The sequence below is a fragment of the Anas acuta genome, chromosome 12 (assembly GCF_963932015.1).
Source record: "Anas acuta chromosome 12, bAnaAcu1.1, whole genome shotgun sequence".
Taxonomy (NCBI): domain Eukaryota; kingdom Metazoa; phylum Chordata; class Aves; order Anseriformes; family Anatidae; genus Anas; species Anas acuta.
In genome coordinates, this window is record NC_088990.1 from 4,164,995 (window position 1) to 4,192,012 (window position 27,018).

Genomic DNA, 27,018 nt, shown 5'->3' on the forward strand with positions numbered 1-27,018 from the left:
TATGTCTTAAGTAGGTCATCAGGTGCTTGTGAAGCCCTCACGTTCAATTAGAAGTGAAATTAAAGCACCTTGTAGGGCAGTTTCAGTGACCACATGCCAAAAACGTCTCTGTGAAAAGGCATTTGTGGGGCTATGATTTTATCAATAATTCTTCCAGGAAATAAAGGCAGTGTTTAAATAAAGAGAAGAAAGCCCCTCAGCCTCTTACTGGAAGACTGCATGACTTGTCGGAGGTGAGGGAAGTGAGCTGCTCTGCTTTCTTACTTTGTGTTGCCGTGAGTCATTAGGCTTCAGCAAGCCGAATTTATATCCTCATTAAGAGTGCAGCTTGGTTGTCTGCAGAGGGTGACCGAGGTGATTCCTGTGCCAACCTCGTTGCCTTCAGTGATTTGAATGGGTATAAGTAGTGTTTTTAATGGGATACAACAACTCGCTTTCTGCTCTGTGCTCTGGCTGTTTGGAGTAGACAAAAGTAATGTGCAAGAAAAGCCTGTTGACTTCTAGGGGAATGTTAACATAATTTGGATCCCAAATGCACATGAGAAGAGATGTGTTTAGATAAGATGAGGTCATAGTTATACTGTGATGGCAGCGCTTTTAAAGCAGAGATGTAAGTAATGTTTTTCTTTTCCTATATGCTTTCATCTTCCTTTTGTGGGAGATCACGAAGAAGAAAGAAAGTATTGAAAAAGAGCCTTAAAAGGCTTGTTAAGAGTATTACGCTGTGGAAAACAATGTGGGTTTAGAGTATCTTAGGTTGCATAGCATAACAAGAATCGCCAAGTTCTATTAAATAAAGAGTGAGAAGGTTGGGCCTATTTAATCTGCTAGTCCCGATAAGCCACTGACTTCATGAGGAAGGCTTTTAATTTGCCAGCCATTTGTTTTGAAGAAAAACAAACAACAAAAAAAGACACAACGCCAAAGTGTTCCCTTAATGAAGAAAAACAAGGGAGGTGTAAATGTCCAGTGGTTGAAAAGGAAGCTTTCTGTCTGTTGTGCTAGATTGCTTGAACGCATTGGCAATGAACTCCTGGCCTGGAGAGGATACGCTGTACGAAACTACACAAGGACATGAAAAAGAATAGAAGCAAGGACTTCAAGTGACTGGGTGTTTTTAATCTGCGTTTTCCTACCAGTAAAGACAGGAGACCCATGTTATTTTCCAGGGAATATTTTTCTAGTGTAGTATCTAATTTAACCCTGACATTCTCCTTGTGCGTCACAGTAATGTTGAACTGAAAATTCTGTCTGTCACTCAGGGTTCATTTATGCCTTTTTATTTTTCTTTGTTCTGGATCTGTGGAGGAGGGTATATTAAATCTCTTTTGTCCTTGGGTAGGTTTTACGCTGAAAGATCTCAAGTTGGTGGGTAAAACGTTGTGTGGGAACACTTAGTACTTTCAAGTAGCCTGGCTTCTGTTTAGTCTTGCCATTGAATGGAAGTTGTTTTTTTCCTTCTCTTTCTTGCTCACAAACAAAGGAAAAACCTTGTGCTTCCTTCAATATAACTCGTGCAGGAACAATGTTGAGGGTGGAGGGGAGGAGAGAGGGAAGGATATGCTGTGTTTGACTTAGAATAATCCATTGACGTTTCTATAGTTGAACAAGCTACAAAGAAGCTGTAACTTTAAAAATTTTTTTGTAAAGGTTCAGCATGAAGTGTCGGCAGTGTCTCTGCCAGTTTTGTTGCCCTGGTTTCTGTGTAGTATACATTCCTTTACCTTTGAGTGCCCCAAGGCAGCAGCCTTACTAGTTCGCTCACTTTGGAGCCGCGGCATGCTCTGTTGGGTTTGGCATGCTATCATCTCTCTGACTTGCACCTACTTCTCTTCTGGCATATCAAATGTCAGCCGTGCTTCATTCAGTTTGGTTGCAGGTCCACATAAAAACCTCTTTCAAGATAAAAGGAGATTTCTGAAGTTGTTTCCATGAATGGTTGGACTTCGGGGCACAGGTAGAGATGGAAAAGGTAAAAACTTAGTGTTCAGACACACAAATAAGATGATAGCCTCTCTTTTTTTTTTTTTTGCCTCCTTCTGGCAGTTGTGACTGCTGGAAACACTTCTGGAAGCTGCCTGCATCTTACTCAGCGATTGATGTGAGAACCAGAAAAACCCTTCCCGCTGTGCCCCTTGAAAGAGCAGTCACTGGTGACACGCTTGCTTCGCCTGTCCATTGACCTACTGTAAAGCAGACTTCCATTGTTTTCCATCTTCTTCCGTTGATGACTAAATTTGGAGGTTTGCTGCTTTGGTCGCTAGGTCTGTGCATAAACCAAATGTAAATTACAGTTGTGAAAGCCTGCCTGGAAGTTTAGGATCCCTTGTCTACCATAATCTTTGTGTTCGGTTTTCTGAATGAGTCCAGCTAACACCTCCTAAGGAGCTTTTTGCACTTGCAGAGGCGATGAAAAATGAAGTTGGCAAACTGTCTGTAAGAGAGCAATGGCAAAACTAGCAGAGATCCACATATACGATCTGTGGAGTACATGTGTGTGTTTTTTCTTTTTGCGCTGCATCTTAATTATTCACCCACTTTACATCCACCCCCCAATTAACTTGGAGAAACTCTCCATCAAGTATTAGCTGAAAATCATCCTTTGCTACCCTGGTAAAAGAAGAACAAGGGCTCTGGCGAGGCAGGGGAGGACAGACTGCTACCCCCTGCCGCGAAGGCGTAACGGCTTCGGCTGAAGCTTCTGGGGACAGAATAAGCACGTTTTCCATAAAAACAATGAAAGTGAGTATCTGAAGCACATGAGGGATCTTTAGAATTAATTTGGCACTGGCATAAAGAAAAAAAAAACACGTTTAAATCGATGTTGTCAAGAGAATTAGGGCCATAAGCATAAGCGCATGTTTTAAGAGGTGAATTTGACATGAAAAACAATAGCTCACGTAGGCTGCACTGCAAAACACAATGGCCAAAAACGCGAGGCTTCCAAATGTGTGAAACCAAAGACCACAGAAAAGGCATGTGAGGATTTGGAGGCTGATAAAGAAGCAGATGGCAACTGAGCACAAAATGTTTTCAATGAAAATGTATCCTTATTCCTTTCTGAATTGGTTTGACGGTGGCCTGAAAAGCTGCAGTGTATGTGGGGAATGGGGAACAGGAGGGAGAGAATGACAGTGAGTGGGAAGAGCGGTCCATATGTACCTTCCACTAAAATGTTTAAACATATGGAGACAGTAACATGATGTATTCTCACAAATATTCGGAATCTGCTCCTGTTTGTTTACATGGAGCTCACCAGATAATGCAGTCGAGTGGTATCGTTTGACATAGCTCCATTGACTTGTGCGGTACTTACCAGTGTACGCCATCTGGGAATCTGCTCCCTGGTGATTCAGCAGAGTAGTGGCGAAACCATGTGCTGGGATTTTTTTTTTTTCCCTTCTCTCCTCCGTGCTCTTCCCTCTCAGGGAATCTACCCTCAGTACTCCTCCGTCTTTGAGAAACACGGATCTTATAGGAACAATATGAAGACATGAAGGGAGGGGACAGAGAGAGGAGAGACGAGTAGGGAGCCAGCGGTGCTCCATCAGATTGCCCTTATTTTGTTTTAAATTACATCTGCATGCATTTTTTTTTGTTTGCTGCTTCATTTAAGGGTGTGTGGTTTTGCTTTGTTTGTTTGTTTCTTTAACCCTGAGAGGTAATAGAATTTGCCTGTACCAGCAGGAGACAATAAATACGCTTTTAAAGTTTTTGTAGCAAGCAGTTTTGATGTGCTATGATGGTAAGTGAAGCTAGCGTATATAATGCTCATCGTAATCTGGTTGGGTTTGAAAAACAACAACATACAAACCTGAACAGAGTTTGAAATGGACAGGTTGTTTGTCTGGTTGGTTGGTATGCAAACTCGCCAGCAAGCAAACATCTTCTGAAAAGAATAAATAGAAGGGTAGACAAAAAAAAAAAAATCGTAAAAGGCACAGTTGGTGTCACTGAGTTAGAAAAATCTGGAGCACGTTAAAAATTTTTTTTTAGTGTTTTCGTTCTGAATGAAGTTTTTTCCTGACTTTCGCTCCCCTCCTGAGAAGCTTGCTCCTCAGCCAAAGGTTTCCCAGAATTTTTATTATGGCTGTGAGAGCATATTTAATTAGTAAGCTGGAATGGCCGCAGAGCAGTTGAGGCCAATCTGCAGTTAATTACTGTAGCAGTGGTTTATATTCTGAGAAAAGGGCTAAAATTAAACAAACGTATGCTTGCCATTTCTCTTTGTTCCGTAGCAAAGTTCTGTTGCAAGATGCCATAACCTGGGAGGGAACATCTCGAGTCCTGCAGCCTCTGTACCAGTCACCAGAAACTAAGTGCGAGTGTTGAATATTTGTCTTGGCTCCCTATCTGCTTTCTGGCGTAAATGTGCAGTGTTTTTGGGAGGGCTTCACATTTTGAAGTTCTGTTTTCCAGTATTAAAGGCTTGACAAAATTAATTGTGTGCATCAGTGACTCTTTGCCACAGTTTTTATTTTTAATTGTTCCAAAAATTTCGAACTTTTGCACACTTTTTGGAGTAAAGAATAAAAACTTGAAATTGTAGGGGAAAAAGTTCAGTATGTTGTCAGAGGGCTTGATTCTTGTGTATTTTTTATTCACGTGTATGCAGTTTTTTTTTCTGCTGACCAAACATGCTATTTTACATTTGCTTTGACATGCTTCATTTTTCAGTCCAAAGGTGGATGCTCACCAGGTGATGCGCATTTTCCAGTGAGCATCCTTTATTTCTTCTGGTGCTGCTCTTCCTAAAGGAATAGAGAAAGGAAATTCATATGTAGCGGAATGAGATCAGTGCATGCTTCCATGACTTCAGTGGAGGTACAGTACCTTACAGATAACAGTAGGATGCTTAAACGGATCTGCCTGTTCCCCAGTAACACAGACTGCTTGGCACAGGCCTTGGGCTGACCATGCTGAGTGCCAAGAGATGGGGGTTATCAGTTTTGAAGTTGATACACCCCACAAAAACTTTGCTTGAGGTAGGAAGTGCAGCCAGTTTTCTGTGCATTCTGTCAAAGCCTGTTACACATGCTGGGACTGATCGCTGGCTGGGCAGAAGACCCTTTGAGGTCTGCTCCACGCCTCTCTTTAACGGCTTGGGATCTGTCTCACAAAATTTAGAAATTTTGATTGCTATTACGGTATGGATTTACGTGAAGTATTGTAGCCAAACAACTGCTCCATTGTCAGAAAAAGAACTATATAAGTATAATTTGAGATGATTTGTGGCAAACAGTCAACCCCTGGTTTTATGGGTTGCATGTACGTTAACTCCTTGGTCGAGTTTCTCCTGATACTCTGTGGTAATGGGTGGGGAGATAAAACAATGCCAGTTTTTATGAGACAATATAAAAGCATCCTTGTGTTGTCATGGCACTAAATTTGAACCTTATCTTTAGTTAACCTGCTTAGAGGGGACTTCCTGGCACCATTGGTGCTCAGTAGGCAAATGTTTGGTAACAGAGCAGACAGTTGTATTGTTAATTACATGCAGTGTAAGCCTTAAATTTTATGATAAATTAGCAAAACAACTGGGAACTGGGAATAGCTAGCAAAATGTCATGGAAATGTCAATTGTAAAACCAGAGGAAAGCTGTTTTTTTTGCAAATGTCGCAGGGATGAGGCAAACCGAAGCTGGCTTAGCGTTTGCTGCAGTTCTCGATGTTGGTGGCTCTTGCCATGAAGGAGTCCAGCTAGCAGCGACAGAGCGGTGGCTGCCTGTCCTGGGATCTCTGTGCCGACAGGGATTGCTTGTGCAGACATCTAACGAAGTGTGAGCTCGAGCTGCAGTCTTCTGATCTTGGTGGGGGCCCTAAAAAGATCTGTGCACCGCCCAGCTGTCCGTGTGTGTGGAATGTGTAGAGCCAGATCTTTGGCGGTGACTGATCTGGGGTTGAATTTGGCTGCAGTGAGCTGGAGGAGGCTTGGAGGTGGGCACGTGAGCACGTTCACTGAACTCGCCAGCTGACTTCTCATAAGAAATAAAGGTGAAACTCACCTAAATTCAATCCTGGAGAGGAATCGTGCCCCATAAATTTTGAATAGTGGGTGCCATTTTTCTTTTTTCCTTTCCCAAACACACATGAACGTAGGAATGAATTGTCCTTAAGCATTTTCATAAGCTGTTTTCATGTGGCAACCAAGTTTTCAGTCTTCAGCAGTGATGAAACAGTTGTTGTTTAGCTTTCCTTCCCGCTAATAGCGTGATTTCCTTCTCAAGTCTGTTTACGGCTCTGAGAATTAACTCGTAATAAAAGATGCTTGGATAATAGTATGTTAATACAGATTGTACAATTACCTGCTTTTTTTTTCTCCCCTCTTTGAGGTGAACTGAGCCTGGTTCAGCTCTGGGCGCTCTCTTCCTCCCCCTCCCCGGCGACGTTTCCAGTGTTGGGAATGGAATGTGCATGTGCTATCAGCTCAGCGCTAAAAATGATTTAGCAAGTAGTTTGCCCACCATAACATCTCGGGGCTGAGGTGCCCATAATTTGAGTTTTTAAATCTAAGAGCCTGTAAGTTCACAAAGCCCATGCTGTTCCCTCTTTTTTTCCTCGTTTACTGTATCTTGTGGGGCAAAATGAACTTGTAGTTACCTGCCCACGGCATAGTTCTGTATGCCCCGACTAATTATTAAATGCATTTGTATGGCCCTTGATGATGAGGGTGAGCGTGAATTCAGCACGTGACTTGAGGATCCCTCCTAGAATGTTTGGGGGAGTTTGGTTGCTGATTTCCACATCCAGAGGGATTTCAGTGGCTGGTGTTTTGGGGAATCTGGTTGCTGATTTGCACATTCAGAGGGATTTCGAGGCAACTCTAAGTTCTCTTTGTTGCTCAAGTTCAGCTGACGCTCTTAGGTGGCTCCGACTTGTAGCCTGTACATCAGTGTGACCTTCGTGATGGGTTTTTTCCTTGTTGCAACACATTTGGTTTATAGGCGCTTGGCTGTCCCCTCCTAACAAACCGTGCTCTCTGGCTCTGGAGGCTCCTCGTCCCCGTTAGCCGTCCCTCCAGCTTCATGCTACCGAAACCCATTTGGAGGGTCTGCTTCTCCTGTGGGGGCTGTTTTGGTGATGAGAGGGAGATGCAGGCTTGTGGATGGGGTAGAGCTTGCAGTTTTGTGAAATGATGCCATTTGGGAAGCATGTTGGAAGTGTCGAGCGTGCAGCGAAAGTCTTTTCTATCAGCGCAGGCCTCGGGAGGAGGAGATGTTTTTCTATGTATAGAAACTTCCCGTATAGGATGGCAAGGCAAGGTTGCAGGGGGGTTGCCTGTCTCTTTAAGTGGGTTTATAATTGGCTAGGAATTTTTGTCAGCTTAGTCACTGCAGCATTCAGCGGATGAGGGAAAAAAACCACAGGCCCCAACCGTTACAGCCGTGGATAGGCTCTGTCATCCCAAAGGAATGCATGTGAACAAAACACTTTGTGCGGTGCAACCGTTGGCCTAAACAGTATTGCATTCTTAAAGCAGGCTCTGAGTCACATGGAGCAGATGGATTGTTTCACTAAAATGGAAGTTATGTATCACGGAGCTGGGATGGAGCTTTTCAGCCTGGTTCAAATAGGTCACCCTACGGGTGTGGCGAAGGGGTGTAAAGGTAAAAGAGGAAAAAAGAAAAAAAGAAAAGGAAAAAAAATCTCCTTGTTCTTTGGTTGAAGTAGTTTCCGTGGTGTTAAAAAGGCAGGGAGATCTTTTGGATTAATTGCGGGGCTGGCGTGCTGCTCTCAAGGTTTGTCCCTAGGTATCAGACAAGCACGGTGCTAATTCCCAGGCGCTCCGTGCTGCTCTGACGTGTGACACCCAGGAAGCTTCGCGCTGCACAAACGGATCCAAGCAACTGCTGTTCTGTAGGAGAGGGGAGAAAAAACACACAAACCCAACCAAACAACAAACCAGAAGTACCAAGGAGCCCCCACCAAGCCAGAACCCAAACCTGCTGCCCCTGATCACGGTAACGCCGGCTGCTCTGCATCTCCGGCCGTCCAACCCAGCGTCTGTCTCTTTGCCCTGCTCCTCTCTGGTGCTCACGATAATTGATCAGGGAGAGATAAAGCTGTCTCCAGGGCTGGTGTTACCCTTTAGTGGGTTTTATCTTTTCCTTTGGGGGATTTGAAGTAATCTAATAGGAGTGTTGCCTGCCTCCAGCCCTTAGAGCGTAGAGAGGAGGAGCTGTGACTGCTGGCTGAACAAGTCCAGAGCTGAAAAATGATGGATGTATGGATATATATCTCTGTTTTGTGGGGACTCCCCTTTAAAGAGCAGCCTAGCACGTGACAGAAGCCTGAGCCACTGCTCGGTGTGGGCAGCTGCTCTCCGGGGGCAGGCTGTGGGTGCCTGGAGCAGGGCACGTTTGTGGCTCTCAAGGCCCGTGTTTCATTATCACTGCCTCCCCACCTAGCATGAGTTGAATGTGAAATCATTACAACGTCAAGGGCAAACATTGACTAAATTCCCTTCCATCTCCGGAGCTTTCCTCCTGAAGGCAGCGCGTGCATCGGAGGTAGGAGCTGTCTCCCAGGGAAGATGCTTTGCTTTAAGGCTGCTTGGCAGAATCAGAATTGACTGGTCCACGCGAAACGCTGCTCGCAGACCCGAGATTGCAGTGACTCACCGTCTGCTCCGTCTTCTGTGATCTGAGAGTCTGTGATTAAACGCTGCAGTGGGTGGTGGAGATAAAACCCAGGATGGAAATCCTCACTTCAGAGCTGGAGCTGTCTTCCCTCTGCAGTTGTTTGCGTGTGTTCGTTTCTCTTCTTTAGAAGAGAAATTAAAGTAATCAGTGTTGCTGTGCTCTAGAAAACTAAAAGAGTGGTGGCAGGGGAAACTGATACCTCTTCCAGGAAACCGAACAGAGACTTATAAAAAAAAAATAAAAAATTCAAAGGTTGGCTTAGGGTAAAGTTGATTTCAGGAGAATACAAGTAATTGGCGTATGTCTTAGAGGTGGAAAAATCCATATTCTTCCTCGGACAAGCTTTTATTCTACCCTTAGGAAGCTTCTTGGGGCTGATGGCCTTGTCAGCCCCCTGCAGACAGTCTTTGTTAGGAGATGGATGCAGTAGAGTTAGGAGAGGGCAGTACTGGAGTGGGGGATGCAGTGGCAGTGTTGCAGCATGGCAGTGCTGCTGAAAACGGCCAGCTGCTGAGATCCGCAGAGTTTCTTGTGGCTTCAGAGCTGGGCTGCCTGCTCGAGCAGGAGCATCGTGAATGTGCCCCGTGAACTGATGTGGCTGGGGAATGGCTCAGTTTTACTCGTAGCGGGTCACTGCCTTGTCCCTGTGCTGGCAGGGCTCTGCACGCAGCATCCACGAGCTTTCCGGCTGGAGAAATTCACCACGGTGCGTGTAGGACCTGAAAGCTTCAAGCTGGGAAGCTTTTGTGCTTCTCTACTTGGTAAATATTAAAATGGTAGCCGACCTGGGATGAGGGAGGAGGAGGAAATGCGGAGCACTGGGCTCACCAGTCACCATAAATGGTGCAAAGCTCCATGCACATCTTCAGGAGAAGCGCTTTGTTTGCTTTAAGCATGTTTAATAAACAAAATCCGTTCTATGGCATGTAGTAAGAAGTGAAAATGTTTGTTTTTCTGGGTCTGCTGAGCGGCCCGCATGGCCTGACCTGTACACAAGGCTGCTGTCTGGACAAACAGTGTCAGCAGCCAGCGGGCTGCTATTTCGCCCCGTTATCCTGCTCACTATTCTAGTATCCAGGAGAGATTGGCATTGCTGTGAATAACTCTGTGTCGTGCCTGGTGAAACACGACGCCTTAAAGTGGGAGATTTGTTTAAAAAAACAAAACAAATATCCCCACCCCCAAATCTTAGTAGTAGAGGTTGAAAGAAAGTAGTTTCCTCCTTGCTTGTGTTCCAGGCATCGCGGCAAGCGTGGCAGAAACCTGCCTGGGCTCTTGCAAGCGGTGCTTCCCCGATTTTTTGGAGGCCTCTGCCTTTCCTCTATGCCCAGGAGAATCCAGGAGCCTTCCCTGTGCCTGCTGGGGCCGCATTGCCATCCCCTGGAGCAGCACGGGGACGATCTGCCTGTCTGTTCCATGCTGCTGCTGCTTGGTAAACTAATGAGTGGAGGCACTGCAGCTGCCAGGAGGAATTCCTTTCCAGCAGTTCTGCGAGAAAAGTCAGCAGGATTAGGGCCTGGTTAAAACTTGATGTTTCAGCAGATCTGCGATGCAAACCATTTGGATGAGGGAGAGAGCAACCAGAGTGGCAACCAACGTCGCTCGAGGCGTGAGGGAACTGTGGGAACAAGCAGGAGGCTGCCTCGTTCCCAATAAGCTGTAGGGCCGCTTAGATGCGAGTGTGTCGGTGTGCTTGAATATATCTCTCTATATTGCGTACCTTTTCTTTTATGGATCAACACCCCGTGTTGCTGTCTGTCCTGGCTTAGAGGAAACAGTTTTTCAGAGACCTCTCCTGGTGGCTGCACCCTTCTGAGCCTCTGTGATGTGCTGCTGTTGGATGTGCCTGCTGCTGCCAGATCGTGCGCCAGATCTCGCGGCTCCGCAGCACCTACTTGGTGAGCTGGCTAGGGAGGGAGCGTGGGGCACCTCCCAAGTATTTAAAAATAGAAATAAACATCTCATGCTCTTTCTTCCTTCCTTGATTAAATTTATAGGGTTTGTGTGGGTGAAGGGGTGTGTCTCGGGTATGAAGAAAGTACTTGCAGGAAAGCTAGAGTCAAAGGGATACGTTCATACATTAGAAGCTGTGAGGTCTTCGGTCACCTCACTTTCTGGGTCATTTTCCTGCAAGGCTCTGCTGCCCACATTTGTAAGGTTTCATTGAACTGAATGATATGTGAGTGGTTCCCAGTGACTGGTGCGATGCAGCTGCTGCAGGAGGCTGTGGTCACAGCAGGGAGAGCCCATCTCCCCGGGAGCTTGGGCCACGGCCGGGGGGCACCTGAAGCACCGGAGGGAGAGCAAGCACAGCGCTGCCTCCAGGAGCGAGTACAGCAGGGGGTCTGACCTTCCTGCTGCCCAAAAGGCAGCCTGCAAGCCACAGCTTTCTGGGGTGACCCAGTTAAGTGTCCTGCCTGCAGCAACCAGGAGGGGAAGAGCTCCAGATGTAGTTCCAGTCACATTCTTCAGCAAAACACGATGTGGGGACCGAGCGTGTTTTTAATGCTCGTGTTGTCCTGAGCACTTGGTTGTACCCGTTCTTTTTTGCTTATTTTCAGGCGTGGGTTTGCCTTCTGAAATGCTGCGGTAACGAATGCTTCAACTGCTTTACGTCGTATGTGGACAATGATTTAGAAGTAATAAAAGCATGGGGTTGGGTTGGTGCTGCTGCAGTGTAGGAGCTGACGGGACACCAGGAGGTGACGGAGCAGCCGAGCAGGGAGCAGGGCGCTGGTTGAGCGAGCTGTTCCAAGGCAAGCGAGGGCTGCAAGTTGGCGAGCGACTGCAGGCTGGTTTGGCCAACCCGCTCTGAGATTCCTGGGCCAAGCTGCCTTAACTAGGTGAGGGCATTGCTTCCCAGAGTGACTTCCAGACAAATCATGATCTGGACTCGAATCTTTTATCGGCAGCATTCCTGTCTCCAGGTGAGCTGTGTCTTTAGGGTTTGGTCTATGTGTCTCCTTCGTGAGACCTCTGACATGTCGTAGTCTGTTTCTCACTACCTATTGTGTAGAAACAGGAAAGAAAATGGTAATCATATAGAAAAATATTCATGAGTCACTGGGCCAGATGGTGTGTTTTATAACGTGCGTTACAGAAGGCTGTTTGGTTTGTCTTCAGCACTGGTTTTATGAATCGGAGCTGGAGAAATCCTCCAGAGTCAAGGAAGGGGCCAAAGCCTTGGAACCTCATAGTGCCAGGTAACTTCTGAATGGCACATCACTGGGAACGCGGGGCTTCGTGTCAACACAAAAGAAATTCTGGTGCCTCGTTAGCTGACGTGGAAACCCTTCGCAGGTACGGCTCAGCCGTGAGGAGTGCAAGCCGTCTGCAGAAGGGCTGCCTCTGCAGATTGCTGCCTTGTGGATGTGACCAAGGCGTCAGCTTTTGTAGGCATGAAGCTTTTCTGGCAACCTGCACTGCTGCTACTTCAGGCTGTGCCTTGGGCGACCAAGACTTTGGGTAGCTTGGGTCACCTGCGGGCTGATTCCCAAGTTAAGGTTTATGTGTCACAGACATTCCCTGGGGGAGAGGCTCAGCTCTTTCTGGATATGGAAATTAAAAACAAAATAGTGGTGAAACAGTAGGGTTTTTTTTTGTTGTTTTTGTTTTTTTTTTCAGTGTGACATCTGGATTTATTTGTTTTTATTATGGTTTTAATTTTAAGAACTCCTCTGATCCATGGCTCTCGGAGCTGACAGCTCACGTGCAAGGTGTCTGAACCCAGTAGTTCTGTTTGAAAATCTAGGCCAGAGGATTTTTCCGACTGTAAACATTGACTCCTGGCGTGAAAAACAACCAAATATTTTTGGTTGATTAATGCAATTTACTTGAAGGCAGACAATGCACTTGACATGGCTGTTTATGCCCAGGCTTTTATGCAATTCATACATCTGATGGATTTTAAATTGGTTGGTTTAGAGCAGGCCAACCAAGAGGGACCTATTTAATCTATAATAGTAATTCCTGGCTTGTCCAATTACACTGGATTTATTGGTGTCATCCCGAGTAAAAGCAGGCACCTTAAAGCTAATCTGTCTTCCATTTGACTCGCTTGGAGTTTGATTGGGCCTTCCCGTTGCCTTTTTGAAGTCCCGAAGGTACGGAGCCTTTCATTATTACGGCTCTTTCTACCGGGAGAAAGCTTCACAGTGGGACTGGAGCCAACCGGTGGGTGCCTGCTGCCATTAACCCACGTTTCGGGATAGAAACCCCCAAATCTTAAGACAACCCTCAAGGAAGATGCTGGGCTCACGTTTGCAGGGCATCAGCACCCCTCTGGGTGTGTGGGTTTTGGGATCGACTTCACCCCGCGTGAGGCACGGGGAGGTCGTGGGGTTTGTGGGATCTCCCCGCTCCAGCGCGTTCCCTTGGGTTTGTTGTTGTCAGACCTCATTTTACCCCCCACGCCCAGCATCCTCTTTTGTTAGTCCACGGGTTTGGGGAATGTCTGAACAGTGTTTATTGCTTTTATTGTTTGAGTGGGAAAATGGCCATGGAGTTGTGATTGTTTTATGGCAGGAGAAAGGCCGCGGAGAACCCCAGGCACTTTTTTAACCCCAACAAGGAGCGCAGAAAAGTAACCAGCAATTTAATTCCAAGTGAAAAAATCTCTTGCTGGTTATAGCCTGGGGACACGTTTTACTTGACTCCAAAAATCAACCAATAAATAACCGTAATTACTCTCTAACATGTCTTGTTAAAGTGGGGACCGGGCTGTGCTGGGAGGTAGGAGCGAGAGCGAAGGATTTCGGCTGGGCTGGGAGCTGGACCACGGGGCTCAGTGCACGCTGGTGGTGCCGGGCACTTCGCCACCGAAGCAAACCCGGGGCTCGTTTCATCGTCCCTCACAGGGAACGTTTTTATTTGAGAAGGGGGAAGCTGCTGTCGCCTGCTTGAGCATCTCAAAAGCGTGGAAAGGCTGCAGTGGCTCGATTCGAGGCTTCTGGAAGCAGCCGTTTATATCTTTGCTCAGAGAATAGCTTGGTTTTATCTTGTTGCATCTTTGAAAAGCTCAATTTTTAGATTGTTGGTATCATAAAAATATCAACGGATGTGAATGATGGATGGCTTGCCTTGCCGTGCCTTATTTTTTGTTGCTTTTTTTTGTTGTTGTGAAAGACATTCCCCTGCAAGACAAAGCCCTTTCTCCTGACACGTTGGACGTGTATTAAGTGTTTCGGGGCGATGCTAAGCAGCGTTTCTTATGCAGTATATTCTTGAATCTGTCCTGTGGGTAAAGTGCAAAAACATTTAATAATTTACTCTGTTCCCAGCAGCTTAAAAATAAATGTTTGTAGACACTTTGCGTTCATTCCTATGTTAAGCACTGCTGATGGTGATTTGCAACATGTCAGTTTGTTTGATATTTCATGTTTTCTGTTTACAGAAATTTACATAGCTTTGGCTTTAAATTTGTAGTGAGTATCCCTGGTAAGAGAAGTAAGACGGTTGTTCCCTAGCTCAGATACCTCAAATACTCCCCAAACTGATTTCTTCTGTTCCCTTTTCAGTATTTTAATTTTATCACAGCTTTTAGATTAGTTTAATCACAACTTGATTCGCGTATCTGCATGTTGCAAGCCTTTCACCTGCCTTTGGGTGGATGCCCTGCATTTCTGTTTGCTCCCTGCTGCCTCTCCCTGCTTGGAAAGGGGAGCAGTGATGTGCAGGGCTGTATTTATTCCCGTAGCTTCCTGCTTCTGGAAAACAAATTTCTTTGGGTGTGCTCAAGTTTTTTGGAGGCACATGTGAAGCCCATTGAATGAAAGAGACCTGAACTCATCATTTGAGTACAAAGATCAAAAGACAGCTTAAATGTTTTTCTTCCAGTGTGCTTTTTAAAGAGTTTGGGGTGTTGTGGAGGAAGAAGGAAGCACACACAAGATGAATACCTGCTTCTCTCATTCCTGTTCGTGTTTTTGTTGTTTTAACTCTGTTTTCTTTTGCATGTCTGCTCATACACGCTAGGCAACAACAGAGCACGCGAGTGGAGCTGGGAGTAAGGGAAGGAAAGTACTCTTGGATACTATTCTAATTACCTTAATCCATATCATATTAATTCACATTGCTTAGTTACTTTGTGCAGAAGGAACTGAAGTGAACTCAGGATGTGCTCTGGGAAGCCTCAGCAGGATTTTTTCCAAATGCGTCTCAGCAAGAGGTTGATGCTGTAGTTTAGCAGCTTGAATGAAACGCTGTGTAAATTTAGCTCTAGCTCTCCTAAAAAGTTGGAAATAAGTGAGCTAACTTATTTTATAATTAATTCAAGATCCAGTTGTGTTAGGAAATGATTTGTTTTACTTAATTCTGTCTGCATTAAAAAAACGAGACAAACTGTAGACCCTTTTCTGGTCCCCATCCCAGTTAGGCATAAAAAGCACGCAAGCAGTGTGAATCTAGACGTGAGCAGTCAAGGTGAATAGGAAGGTGAAGTCATTTATCTGCTAAATGCCAGTGCAGGTCTGTCTCTGGGACCACAAGCTGCTGTTCTGCTCTCTGCCGAGGAGCCAGGAATGTGAATGAATCCTGACGCTGCTTCGACCTCCTTTCAGGTACAACAGACATTTAGAAATAGCAGCCACCGGTTCCACCACAAAAAAAAACCTCACAATGTCTCTTTTCATGCATTTGTAGTTGAAATGTCTCTGTTTTTAAGTTACGTTAATGCAGCTGTAAAAGCTGTTTGTCCCCCTTTAGTGTCTTTATCCAACCCATCTCAGCTACGAGGGAGCAGGGTGTATTTCTGTACGTGTGGCCTAGGAAGCCAGGTCGGTTCTGGGGAAGCATTTCTTAACGGGGTCGCGTGCGGGTTTTCCTGTAGGGAGGCAAAGGGGGCTTTGGTTTTTCATTTTGTATTTCCCGTGGGAATAACTTGTGTGCGGGCAAATACAGAAATGTTAACATTGTGGTGGGAGAGGGTTGGAAAGGGAGGTTAATTTATAACCTTCCCTCCCAGAACCATACGGGTCGCTGGTGTAGGATCATTTCTTAAAAACACACGGTACAGCCTGGAAGGCAGAGGTCAAATCGACCTTAGGGAGTGAGATCTGCACATCAGGGAGAGCTCCCTGGCTCCAAGGAGTCTTTGCCAGTGGGATAATGCTGTCGGAGGGACAGGAGGACTTTTGTGCTCATGTATAGGGAAAATGAGATACAGGATACTTACGTGACGTGATCAGACTCACACGCCTAAGACAGGAGCAGCGGAAGAGGAATCACATGCTGCTTGTCTTGGTAATCCAGCTGGAAGGTCGTGCTGTGCCAGCTTAGTAGTGGTGACAAGGACGTGGCCTTCTCTCAGATTCCCCACCACGAATTTGCTATACCCATGGATTTTTAAGGCAAAAAGCCTTTGCTGTTTGCGTAACTGCAGATAAGAACAGAAGAAAGCGAGTTTTTTTTTTTCTTGCTCCTTTTTTTTTTTGTTCGCTTATTGCACCGATTGAGGATTGGTGGTGTACCGAAGTGTGAGCGGATATTCAGCATTTCATTTGTTGAAACTAGAAAAGTAAGATGCAGTAAATCTGCAAAATTCCCAATATTTCAAATACATTTTGGGGAGAGTCATCTGCTTACTGCATTGATGGAGAACGATCGCCTTGCTCAGTCACATGTACAGAAACAAAAATGTTTTCCAAGACCGCAGTTCCAGTTAATAATGCTTTATTTCCAAAGGCTCTTTCCTGCCTGAGCTGGAAGTGCTCTGTTTGCCCCATGTGGGCTCCCCATAGCCAGCTTTGTGCGGTGGTGTTGTGGGGATGGCAATCCACCGAGCATCTCCTGCTAGCTCCCTTGCAGAGAAAGCCTACGTCAGCCGGCAGCATTCGTACTAATGCAACAGAAGTGAATCCAAACAAGTAGAAAAACAATGGTTTTATTCTTTATTTTTTTTTCTCTTCTTGCAGCTCACAGGTGGCAAACAGTTCTCTGGTTTGCTGTGGCTTGCAAATGAGGCAGGAGGATGGCTGCTGTGTGGTGCAGCTGGGTCTTTTTCCTCGTCTGCCACGCATGGACCAAGTGCTGTGGCCTTGCATGGGTGCCCTGCTGGGGTTGGGCATGGGGAACTGTGACCTGCAGAGGTTTACTGAGTCATCTTCCTCCTCCCTGTTGTACGTGGGAGGATCTGCTGGAACTGCCTAGGGGGAAAAAGGGGAAGGGGGCAGCTGGTTGTTGAAAGGAGGTAGGTTTAGTGAAACTGGGCCAACTGAAGAATTACTGGCACAGCCTTGTGATTTTATTCATTTCATTTGGCTTGTTCTCTTTTTTCCACGTGGTTTGTATGAACAGGAAGCCCTGCTGGATAGTGGTGAAAGAATGATTTTACTATTTCCATCACTCCTCCTCCAGGTCAGGTAGCATGGCGGGAGCAACACGAAGCTCCAGGCTTCTTCGGGCTACACTCGCAGAGCTGTGTGCGAGGCCACCAAATTCCCCACATCTTCCTGCCAAAAATAGAAACCAGTGGAAATCGTCCCTCCTTCAGTCAGCACTTACCAAAGGTGTTGTGCCTCTAGAATTGTAGGAGCCAAGTGTCAGTAGTTCAGAGGATGCAACTATTTGATCATTTCCTTGCTTTTTCAATTTAATACTGTTGTGGCTTCATGGACTTATCAATGATGTACTATTAATTGCTTGCAGAACAGCTCCAGCGTTGCTTCCACAAAGTGAGTGAAAGCAGTGCTATCAATTGCAAAGCTGTTGGGATGTTTTGAAAGGCAAAGCACATACATGATTGAGGTCAGACGATCATTTCTTATGTGTTTGAGTCCTGTACACGTTTGAGCCCCATACTTCGGGTTACTTCTCTGAGGTAAGACCTTAAGATGAGAAGGGTAGTTTTGCAAAAGTAAGTGTTCTCCACATCACCAGAAAATCACAATTTTATGTTGGAGAGGGCTTTTACCTGAAAATCATGTTAAAAATCTGAAAAAAAAAAACCACCACCACCACCACCACCACCAAAAAAACCACCTTTGCATTTCAGCTAATCTGAAACGCTTTAAGTTGTATTTATGTTTTTCAAAAACCAAAAGGCATTGTAAGCTGAAGAAATTAAGCAAAAAATAGCTATGGTTATGTGTATTTAAATAGAAAATGTGTCAAGTACTTGGATTTCAGATTTCCAAGACAACAATTACATTCTTTTAAGCAATTAAACATTTTACAAATTATTCTTATTTAACCTGGTAATTTTTGAGAGTAACCATAAAAGCTCGCGTTGAGCTAAAAACGTCTTGCCTTGCTTCCACTGTAACCCACATTGTTTTTTCTCATTCATCTACCTGTCATTGCTTTTAAAAACTTGCCGATTTTTCAAATGCACAAATAAATTGAATTCTTATGGTTAGGGACAATTTAGGATTTACAATTTGTTTCTTCACCTTGGCTGCACCCACCCCAAGACAAAAGCCTTCATTTGGTTTTGGGTTGCCGCGCAGTCGCGGGACCGTGTGCTCCAGCAGCTGCGTGCCTTCGGTGGCTGCTGGTGAGGATTTTGGGGACTGCATTGAAAGTAACAAGGCTTCATCTGTACATGCATAGCTTTCTTTATAACAAATATTGAAATAATGAAAGCTGGAAATCCCTTATGCTACATGTAAATCTGCTGCTTAAGCACCACAGAAGGAGATACCAGATTAGGAATAATAAAAGATAAGGCCAAGCACCTTGAGATTGTAGAGGTAAAGATGTGTGTTTGAAGAAGAAGAGCCTAATCTTATGACTAAGTATCAAATGAAGTAGGGAAATGAGCATTTCTTGGGTGTACTTCATCAGTAACTGCAAGAAGATGACATTTATTTCCATTATCACAAAACAAATCCTACCAAATCTACCAAAAGGGCTAATTTGCGGCAGGCAGTGGCGATGTGAGGTCTAACTGGTGTGCTTCTCTGCTGCTGTATGCTGGAAACAGAAACAAAAATGTATTTGGCTCATACTAAATGGTATGGAAGTGCTTTTTGTAATGGCCTGGTACGTGCAACTCCCAACTTAGCGGACGAGCTGGGAGAGCTCTGAAGGGCACACCTGGTTTCTGGTGAGTACGCTTGTTCTCTCACATTTTATAGTAATAATAGGTCTAGCATTTTATATTTTCAGTTCTTACAACGTATGACCTTAAATGACCATGTTTAGGGTAGTTTGTATTGGTGTAAGACTTACGTGGGTGTTACGGTAGTGGCGATGGTCTCTACTTTTAGAAGCAGAGCTCCTTGAGAGTTTGGAAGTGGTGCGAAGAACCAAGTACTGAATTTAATTGGTATTTCATAGGTGTTAAAGGAAGATGCCCCGAAGATGGCAGCTACCAATCTGGAGCAGAGCTGTCCAGGAAATGGCTGTGCTTTTTTTTTTGCGTCCCCCCTCCTGTTCGCATGGCTGCTTTCAGTGCTTCCTTGCCCTGTACTAACCGCTGTGCTGGGCCAATTGTTTATGGGCTTGAGCAGTAAGTGGGAGCAGAGAACTCCATCGGGTTTAAAAATAACTTGGTCCCAAAAAGTAAACTGTATTTTTAACCTGGATCAAGTTTCCTGATCCAGAACACTGTGCAGCCCTGCGAGCGCGTGTAGCGACACCAGCGCGGAGGTGCTGCGGGGGTCCTTGGTGCTGCTGAGGCTGTTCAGGCCGGGCTTTGAGTTATCCATCAAGTGCAGAGGGCTTGGCAAGCAGACCTGGTACCCCATTTCTGCTGCTTCCTAAGTCTGCCTTAGAGGGACCTGCTTCGTGGATGTTCGGGGCCTTTTTGAGCGCTACCTGTTCTGTTAAGCAAGTAGCATGTTTTACCCAATTGTGAAACCAATAAAGCAGATTTTTTGGTAATAAAAAGCCCAGTCTGGGCTTCTCCGGGGCACAGCAGCCATCTGCTTTAGGGTGTGGGGAGAGGGTGGGAGGCTGTGCCATGGGCCTGTAGGATTTTGCTCTTGTGCTCTTACAGACATGTTTACCTGAGGCAGTTGGGGCTGCCTGGGGTCCATCTTCTGCCTTTGTCAGCCCTCTCTGCTGCCTGCAGGTGGGAAATGAGGATGCTCTCACAACCTAGCCACCAGCTCTTTGGAGACAACAGAGATGTTTATGATGTAGGGTTGGTTCATTTGGGGGTGGTGAAGGGAGGTGGTGTTTTTTGTCTTTTTTTTTTTTTCAAGTGCCATTTAGAAGTCCTAGAATTAGAAAGTGGAATGACACATGATATGTTTTGTTTTCCTTGCGCTTCACCAAATTGCTTTAGTGTGGTAAGTCTACTCTCAGTTTAATGAAGGGCCTGGAAATGGCACGCCTTGGTTCCTAGTATGGCAGATGCTGCGTCTGCTTCCTGTACGTTATCGGGAACGTTTTTAGGTCTGGGCTGTAATCTGCAAAGCTCTCGTGGAACCAGCCCCGGTTATTTCAGAGGCTGTTGCAGTCTGAGCCCTGCAGTAACGCAGGCAGGGGCTCCGAGTGGCTGGGGTTAAAGCAGAATTATCTGGGGGGGATGAGGGGCTTTCTTGGCAGCACTTAGCCTGCGACGCTGTTTTGCACGATACGAGCCCGAGCCTGGATTTTGCTGCTTTTAGGGTGAAACACGAGAAGGTTTGGTGTTAAAAAAAAAAAAGGTTTATCTGTAGTGTTAACCAGAACAGAGTGCTCCAAGTGAAGGGTCTTGCAAAAGGCAGGTTTTTTGTGCCAATTACTGACTATAATCTGATTCTTCGTGTCTTTAGTGTTTTTTTTTTTTTTTTACATAATTACCTTGTTTTTCTGTGTCTAATTTGTTCATCTTATTAAGAAATGCCTCTATTCTCTTTTGTAACAGTCAAGAAGTCTTGGCTGCAGCATGGTGTTACGAGTGTATATTTAAGTAATCACTTGTAAGAAGCGCTGATTATCTTCTAGCTCGATGTCGGTGATTTTCAGAAGTATCCTGTTTTCACACTCCCTTTTGTTTCTTAGGTAAGCAGAAAGAAATTCCAGGTCCTCGGAGTTCTTCCTGTGTATAAAAATACAAAACATTTGTTTGTGCATGTCTGCTACTGGAAGAATGTGTGTTGAACATTAGTCACATGAAAATGTTTGACAGCAACCTCAGAGTGGCAGCAGGGAAGGGGAGGGCGAGAACGATGTTTGTTTGAAGATCGGTGCACCCTGGAGAATAAATTTATTATGTTAGTATCAGGATAAATAATGTCCTTCTTTAATGTAGTTTTGTTTGTCTTTAATCCCTATTTTCCTTGGGTGGCTGGTTTCTGCTCCAGTTTGACCCATATGGATTTATGACAAAGGGTGCACAAGAATTTATTTTTCCTCTGTGCAGTTTTTTTACAGCTGATCCATTTGGTTACCAATAACAAAAGAGAATTCCTTCTTAATCATCCTCATCCTAGCGTGGGGGAGTTGTCCTGGATTTAGCATTGCATTTGCAAACTGTTCAATTCTGTTTTTTCTCAGGTTTGTTTTGAGTACCTCTGCTGTAAGGCTTGCCCGTGTTTTCGTTTAGCTGGAGTGGCCTCTGCGTGCCAGTGCTGGAAGCTGCTTTCTGTGTTGTGCTCTTCATTTCTGTGGCTGGGCTGGCAAACCTGTCCCCAGACTCGGGACTGGTGTTGTAAGGGGGGAGCTGGTAAGTTGCAGTACCAGGGCAATTGAGGGCATTAAAAAATGCTCATTTCCAAATTTTTTTTTTAAAAATACACATACTAGGCTGCTTTGCCAAATTCAAGAGGGTCTTTCCCTGAACAATTCAAAAAACAAAATAAGGTGAGGTCTCAGTTTGGGTGTGAAATAGGGGGGAGGTAGTGGCAAGCAGCAGTGGGCTGGAGTGGGGGCTGTGGAGGGAGGCTGTGCAGATCACACCACGGGTCTGGGCAGCTCCTCGGGACTGAAGGAGGTTGTAGGATGGGTTGGTGGCTGTAGCCACCGTGTTCTGTCCAAGCACTTGCCTGCAGCTGCCCTGGCACGGCCTGCTCTCTGGCTCTGACTTGGCTGCTGCTGCCCCTCTAGGAATTGCTCTGCGCTGGCTCTGTCCTTTTACTGCGGGGTTTCGAGCAGTGACTGGTCTGTAATGGGGACGTCTTGACTTCCATAAGGCAAATATGGAGTAATTCCATGTTCCTGCTGGAACGAGTTTGTGGACTTCAGTTCATGCGAGCTTCTCTCATGCTAATTATCAGTTCCGAGAAATAATTATAGCAACTGGAAGAATAGACATTCTGGAGGCTGTTGTGCCCCATTTGTTTGGGGAACGTGGTCTCAGTTTGTCCTAGAAATACGTTCCCCATTGGTGTGTAACTGTAGGGCTGTTGGGGCAGTGAAACGGCTCCTGCCCAGGCATAGTGTTTAGGTCCTGGATTTAGGGTAACGTGTTACCATTACAGGACTGCATTTGACTTGATTGTTATAAAGACGCCGCATTTCTCAGCTTACTATTTTTATTTGTGTTAAAAAGAGTACGGCAACAGATACAAACTACGGTTCTGAGTTGTCTCTTCAGCATTGTCCTGTTTCTCTTGGGTCAGCACCAACTTGCCCTGGACATGGAATGGAGTTAGGCATAAATTTTTTCACCTGTGGCCCCTTCTGCCCCTCAGCTGCTGCTTCACCTCCCCAGCCCAGGCCTGGAGGTTTGGTCGGGGTGCCAGACTTGTACGTCTGCAGATACAGGAGTTGGTTTTTCACACATCTCCGTGAATTGCTGATTACTGGGGGCTTCTTTTCCATCTCAGACCCTGCTGCTTTCGTCAAACACCAAGACAGGCACATCCCTGCTGTGCGGCATCGCTGAGGGTGGCGATGGGGAGACCCCGTTGGGTTCGGCGTTACGGCGAGCCCACAGCATAGCTAGCAGGAGCCCTGCAGGACACGATGATAGCTGAGCACTGATAATCACCGTGTTTTGTAAATGCTCACATGGTTAGCAGCAGATAAGCAGCAACTCCAGGTCACCGTGACATCCTTACCTTGAAGAAAGCAACGCAGCTGGAGAGCTGTGCAGGATGTGTAGTCTCGTGGCCCCATCCCTGCGGCGTCAGGCTAGAAGATACCCAGATTACAACAGAAGTTTCCCCAAGTCTGTAGTGTTTCTCGTGTACTCTCCCTGATAATGAAGGGATGTTTTTGTACAAAATCCCACTCCTGCTGCAGAGCACCCTGTGGTGCTGCATTTCAGGGACTGTGAGGATGGAGCAGTGCTTTGGGATGCTGCTGCTGGGGTGCTACAGAAATACCCGTAAGGTCGCTGCCACTCCCATCCCGCACTTGAAAGCAGGAATGTTTGTGGAGCCCTGCTCTGATTCTGTAGGTCTCGCATTCCTCAGTAAATAACAGTATTTGACTAAAATGCCATTTGGGGTTTGAGGAAGGAAACACGTGAGGGGCCTGAGTGCATCACTCGGGATGCTTTTCTTTCGTGGCCTGTGCGGGGAGGAGAGGCTGGGGCCGACTGGGGCTGTGCGGCCATGGGTGCCTTGCTGCAGCCCGTGTTACCCTCTCCCCTCGTGTCCTACTGGAAGATAAACACCCTCCTTCATTCCTAATAAATCTGGGCTTTTATCAGCAGGGGGATGCTTGGAGTTCCTCTCTAGCCAACCCTTCCTCCTCTGACAGAGATGAGGGGGCTGGCTCGGGGCTGGAAGCATCTTCCCATCTTCCCATCCTTCTCTGATCATCTGCTCAGCTTGGAAAACCCCAATTGCCGTGGCCTGGTGAGGTGTGCTTACTTTACTGCCTGCCTGCAGGGAAGAGCCCCAGCACTTCTCACCTCCAGCAGCGGGGTTCGGTGTCAGTCCCTGTCCTTTGGCCAGCAGCGAGAAGCACCCGGCTTCAGTGGTTTGAAAATCCAGCAGCAAAGAGTTAAGTTTGCTCTCCGACACACACCGGAGGCTTCTGGGGAGGGAGAAGGAAAGGAGAGAACACCCCAGTGTTGTTTTTCTCAGAAACGCCACTCTTTGAGGGCTCCGGTTACGCAAAGCCGTAAGGGAGAAGGAAGCCTTGCCTGCAACTGTTGTTCCCTGTGAGCCTGAAGAGTTGTGAACAATCAGTGCCGAGCATGTTTGAAACCTCTCCAAGGCTCATGGCTGACGTAGGAGCCCACTTCTTCAGTAGTTTTCCACGTTAGAAGGGAGCCTTCCGACTCAAACTCGGTGCCTGCATGGGACGGTTCACTTTACAACAATAGGAGCCTGTGGCTGCCAGCCCCAGGGCCAGCCAGGTAGCAGGGAGGGAGCTGCGCCTTTCCACCTCCAGCAGCCTTGTTTTTGAGCCATTTAAGCCAGGATGGCTGCCTCGTGTCCCTTCTGCAGCTCGGTTGCACGTGTCTTTGAGCACAGAGCCATCCCTCACTTCTCAGATGGCCCGACAAGATACCCACCGAGGATTTTTGGTATTAAAATCCCCTTGGTTGGAGCCTTTTATCTGAGCAGCATGCGTCCCAAGCTTACAACTAAACCGTGGTGTTTAGCAGAAGCTGGTACGCACAGCTGCCTCATAAATGCCTTTGCGGGCCATGGGCTGCAGCTCAGGACTGTCATTAGCACGTGTCGGGGTTGTCTGAGCAGAATAAAACCTGCTTGAGCCATCCAGGAGCTGCCCTGAGTAGGAAACCTACACATAACTGAGGAAAATGTTGCTGGCTCTTGCAGGGACCTCAGTGATATCATTTTTCTCTATCTTAATGAAGCATTAAAGTTAGTTTACATAGTGATAAATATAATAATTATTGTAGCTATGGCTGTGTGCCCAAGATGCCTAGAAAGCTGAACATGAAATCTTTTTAATGGCATCGTAATGGTCTTTTGTAAGTATTACAGATTTCCTAGTGTTATGTATAATAAATAATGCACATTATTCTCCAGTGGACTTGTACAACTCAACAGCGTGTACGCACAGAAAAAAACTTCCTTTCATGCCTAGAGAAGCTATTTATTTATTTATTTAGTGACAGCTTTCTCTGGTTTAGCCAGTGTTCAGCAGTGGAAATGCCCTGTGAGATAAGTTAAGCAAGCTTTTATTACACCAGGGTTGCTGGAGAGAGAAGTTGTATTTGTGGAAAGGGAAGAGGAGATGAAAAACACATGCTAGGTTTTGGAGAGTAAGTTGAGTGCCTTTCTCTCTTCATTAATAGGTTTCTGTGCATTATTTTCTGTTTGGTAAATAATACATTTCCCAAGAATACACACAGACTCGCCACGGTATGGCTTCCTTCCCTTCTCCCTCTTCAATCTCTCAAAGGAAACAAACTGTAGCCAGTGTGAGATGCTTGTTTGTGGATTCTGTTCACTTGGCAAACGATGACTCTTTTCACTTTGGGTCCTATTCCTGGCAAGGGTCAAACATTTAACTACAGAAATCAGCAGGAAGCTCTTGGACCACGATGCATCAGGCCAAGAGAAAAGCTGTGTGGTTTTTTTCTTCCCCTTTTTGCTTGTTCCGGCAGATTTGAACTTAAAATACATGGAAAAGTATTATGCTCTTGGATTTTTAATACTAAAATTTACTCCTTTCTTCCACATATTGTAAATTCTATGCCAGGAGTATCTGCACCAGGATAATTCATTGGAGATGAAGCCTGAATTTGTCAGAATTAGCACCGAATCCTGCATGGTCTCTTACACTTAAAGATGCCGATTTCCAACAGCTCCTCGTTGCATGATGCATGGGTCAAGTAAGAGTTAAGTTAAACTATTAGCATCTGAACAGAATAGAATACTGCATCCATAGTAACTACAAATGAGACAATACTAAATTCAGTGATTTTTTTTTTTTTTAAAAAGACCCTTTAAGCCACATTTGTAGAGTTCTGTGTAAAGTAAAAGAGGAACAACAAATAATAAGATGAGCAAGTGCGTAAATCTTAGGTGGCTTCCAGACCCGTTTTTTCTTCATCACTTTGACCAATCTCAGTGATTTGGATTTTTTTGCTTGCTAATAGCACAGAATCTCAAAAGCACCTGGAATGTTGTTGTGCAGATGATTGTTTGGTGAAACGCGGTGTTAGGGACTTACTCTAGGGAATGAAGTGATGAGATGAGAGGAAAGGCACCTAGTGTACAAAGTGCCTCCCCAGCCCATCGGGACGCTTCCCTGGGCAGCCTGGGTATATCCCAGCCCCACTCTGGGGGAAGGGGCTGCGGGCTCTCCCCCCCCAGCCACCAGAGCTGCGGCTTCCCTGCTGCAGCCCTACAGGGCAGAAAAAAGGCATCAGCCACGTTGTTAAATGTTGATGGCTGCTTTAATGCACAGTGGTGTTGTAGGATTAGGTGCAAGGCAATTTAAGCATGAAGTATTTTGACGTGCCTGGTGATGCCGGGCACAGGCTTTGCTGTATCTCTCTTGGATGTCCCATGCTCTGCGTGGGGGAGGCTGCTCTGGTGCTTGCTGGTGCCTGCGTTTTGTGTGTTTGAGCAGAAATATGCTCACATCCTGCATACATTTATATAATGCTTTAACTTGCATGCAGAGGTGATGAATCTAGCAAGTCTATTTGTGTGAACACTGAGAAAGGGAAGAGGTAAGGAGATGACCAGGTGCTACCGCAGCTCCCCTAAAGCCACTGCTCTCTGTTGGTTCAGGCTCAGGGCTGGCGGTGTTGAGCACATCCCAAGCTCAAATTCGGGATAGACAACGCGCTTCCTGTGACCTCAAGTCAATCACTTAATCTGAGTAATCTTACTTCGTGGTTTGCTTTCCTGTTTAAGGCAGGAGTGCCAGCGTTAGCTGCTGCTGTCTCTCTCTCAGGTGTGTTAGGATTAGTGGGTTAAATTTAGTTAAGACATGTCAGGCACAAGTAGGAGATAAGCGTAATAAAAATGCAGCTGTTACCCAAATGCCACTGAGGAGTAATCTGCTTGATAACACCAGCCAGTGCAAGCCTGCTGTAGGGAGGGAATTTCAAAGTTTGAGCCCCAGCTACTCTAACATGGCACGTTTCTAAAGGGTGCTCAAGTAGGATGATTACTGCCACGTTGTCTCATAATCAGACAGCTCGTTAGCGAGCTGATCAGTCACTTATCAGGTGAAGCTGTCACTTCAAAGCTTCCTGCAGCAGCTGAAGCCAGTGATGGCATTGGGGGGGTCTAACAGGTAGGTGGGTGAGAGGATGCAGTCCCCCAGCTGGGTTCAGGGCTGTTGGGGTGGTTCAGGTTCCCCACTGAGTTCCTGGGGAGGTTGTGCCTGGCCTGAGTTACCCCTTCACAGCCCGTGCTGGCTGCTACCAGCATTGTTTTTTCTCCAAACTCTGTGGCAGTGAGGGCTAACCATCAGTGGCAACTTCAGCTGTCTAAATCAGCTGTTTCTGACACTGCTGAGCGAGATAAGGACGGGCTTCTTGATGCGATAGCTTGTGGGTTTTGTTGGCTTTTTTAGGGCTTTTAAATAAGTCCTCTTTAGGAATTGCCAACTTTTTTTTTTT

At 46.0% G+C, this 27,018-nt stretch overlaps 1 protein-coding gene across 2 annotated transcripts in view; it reads left to right on the plus strand.

Moving 5' to 3' along the window:
- Positions 1 to 27,018, plus strand: part of IGF1R (insulin like growth factor 1 receptor) — a 175,480-nt gene that overhangs the window by 28,596 nt on the left and 119,866 nt on the right. The window lies entirely within an intron of this gene.